Source organism: Arvicanthis niloticus, chromosome 21 (assembly GCF_011762505.2).
Source record: "Arvicanthis niloticus isolate mArvNil1 chromosome 21, mArvNil1.pat.X, whole genome shotgun sequence".
NCBI classification, from domain to species: domain Eukaryota; kingdom Metazoa; phylum Chordata; class Mammalia; order Rodentia; family Muridae; genus Arvicanthis; species Arvicanthis niloticus.
The window spans coordinates 15934315-15937181 of record NC_047678.1 but is presented as its reverse complement, the minus strand read 5'-3'; the positions used below and the strand labels follow the sequence as shown (position 1 = coordinate 15937181).

Sequence of the window (2867 nt, the reverse complement as noted above, 5' to 3'; positions counted from 1 at the left end):
CAGTGGACAGGCTGTGGGCACATTTGCAACTAACTGAGAGCACATTTCTTAAAGGTTTCCAAGAGGACACAAGTAAGCAATTGACTTCCTGAGTGATGTGGGATTCTCACAAGTGCCATAAACCACCAAACCCCTGGCTAACATGGCTGGCAAGTCCAGCTGTTTGCAGAAACAGTCATTTAAACCGAAGCATTCCAAATAGCACTATGCCTCTCCAATTTCTCTGTAACATGGTATTCCAAGCAGAAAGGCCACATTTGAGAGATGGGCACCCCGGGATCTCTGACCTGGTGATACCAGTAAAGATTTGGCAAATATGTTTGGCAAATAGACATGATGTTGGCATTGTTGTAGACAGAACCGAATAGTTCAAGGAGCCAGAGCTTCTAGAAGATTGTTGGCCATGTGAACCAGGAAATTCATTTCCATCAGCAGAAGAAGGCTCTTGTCTCTGTCAGTGAGAGATGTTCCCTCTGTGTTGTGACTGTTAGCTATGGGTTATATATTAAATCTGCATTCTCCAGACAGAGTTTAGGTGTTGGCAGAGAAGGAACACTTGTATTATTCTCCATAATGAGCATGAAGCAATGAATCAAACCAAGGCTAAGGTCTACTGGTCAGAGAAGATTGAGTGGGGAGTGGGAGCAAAATAGCCACCGTTAAAATAATAATAGGAAAGTGAATCCAGATGAGGCCAGATGCTTGTCACACAAATCAGAACACACTGAAGTGTCATAAATTCCCACTTTCTTATGTTGCACAGACACTTCACCTCATCAGCTTGATCCTGAATAAGTGACACGGTGGACATTGGCTGGAGATGAAGACAAACAAAATATTTTCCCAGGAAGCCTCGGGGCTTTAGGTGTTCTTTGACCTGGAACGTGACCTACAGCTTTAAAATGCAGATGGTTTCCAAAATTTCTAAGTGGGGTGAGAGTTTGCAGTAGAGAATTTCCAGCAGCAGAAGCTGAGTCCTAACAATGAAATGTGGCACAAAAATAGACAGTAACAAGGCAGCGAGAAAAAAACCAGCTCCCCACATCAACAAAGCATTCTGTGCTCTAGAAATGGAAGTGGCAGGCGCTGTACTTGGGCTGAAAGGTTGCTCCTTGGAGGTAATTGGGACTACATTTAAGGTCGTGACGAAGAAGAAAGGTTTGCTGGTTGAGGGTGCATCAAACAAACATGCATACTATATTCTGAATTGAAAATGCATCCAGCTTTTTGGGCATGTCACTAAGGCAAGATCCAAGCAAAGAAAGAGTTGGCACAGAACTCTAGGAACTCAGACACTGAGGTAGAAGATGAAGGAAGGTGACGGCTAACCAGAGAGCCACAAAGACAGAACAAAACTGTGGGCCGAGTACTTGCTTTATTTTCTTTTATTATCATTTAAAAAATGAAAAAAAAAAAGTGTGTTTCATTAACTGACAAGAGAGAAAGCTGGTTCAAGAAAGGAAGGTGAATTTTTGTGGAGAAAGACTTAGAAGCTAGAGGCTCCATGATCACCTGGCATCCTCTTGATGTCAAATCTATGGTTCTCCAGGGACCTTCATTTGAGGTTGATGTCAACTGTGGCCACAATGTAACACTTGTGCTGAGTTACTCTCTACCGTGGTCACAATGTAACACTAGTTACTCTCTGTGCCGAGCAGTCGTTGGTATAGGTTCCTTTGTGGGTGCATGGCAGTAGGTCACATCAGAGATCCTTAGTGATCTTTAGTGCCATCATGGATTCTTAGTGATCTTTAGTGCCACTCGATAATTTTGTCCCAACTTCTCAATTTCAGCCATTACACAATCAGTTTTACAAGGGATACGTTTGGCATACAGACAGTCCATCACTGGTTGCACTAAGTACAGTTTGACATTAATGGAAAAGTTGATGAAGTTGGGATTGACAAGGGTGTGGTAAGGTGGAGCCAGTTGTGTGCCATACTGGAGAAGTATGCAGGAACGATGTTGGGGGACTTGTCTTTCCTTCAGCACACTAGAATCTTTTTTTTTTCTTTCTTTAATCTATCCTCCATTATAAGTCTCTCATCTCTGAGACTGAGTATTCACTTCATAGCCGCATATTGTTTTCTTTTCTTTCCCATGTTCATACAGTACTCCCGTTTTTTTTTTTTTTTTAACTTTATTTTTAATTATGTCTAAGTGTGTGTAGTGGTTTGAATGCGAATGGCCCCCATAGGCTCATATATTTGAATATTTGGTCCTCTCTTTGGTAAAACTGTTTGGGAAGGATTAGGAGATGTGGACTTGTTGGAGGAGTATATCACTGGGGGGTAGGCTTTGAGGTTTCAAAAGCCAAGTTCTATTCCAGTTAGCTCCCTCTCTTTGTCTCTGTGCCTTGTGTGCTTGTGAATCAAATGTAAGCTCCCAGCTGCTGTGCCAGTGCCATGTCTGCCTGCCTGATGCCATGTGCTCTGCCATGATGGCCATGGACTCTAACCTGGAACTATGAGTCCCAAATTGAATGCTGTCTTTTACAAGTTGCCTTGGTCATGCTGCTTTGTCACGGCAACAGAAAGGTAACTGAGACTGTTTGTGTGTGTGTGTGTGTGTGTGTGTGTGTGTGTGTGTGTGTGTGCACGTGCACACGAGGCTAGGTACCACTGAGGTTAGAAAAGGACATCAGCTTACCTTGGAGCTGGAGTTACAGGCAATTGTGAGCCACTGGCCATGGGTGCTGGGCACTGAACAAGGGTCCTCTGCAAGAACAGTACGAGCTCTTAACCACTGAGCCATCTCTCCAGCCTCTGAACAGTTACTTTCTTCCATCCTTTCCTCTCTTGCAATTTTTGTCCTGTGATATCAAGAGTATGCATGTACATTCCACTTTTCTTACCAATGTTTCATAG

At 43.3% G+C, this 2867-nt stretch overlaps 1 pseudogene; it reads right to left on the bottom strand.

The window, feature by feature from the left end:
- Window positions 1-1555: 1555 nt before the first annotated feature.
- On the bottom strand, window positions 1556-2108 carry LOC117725037 (rRNA-processing protein FCF1 homolog; annotated as a pseudogene).
- Window positions 2109-2867: the final 759 nt, after the last annotated feature.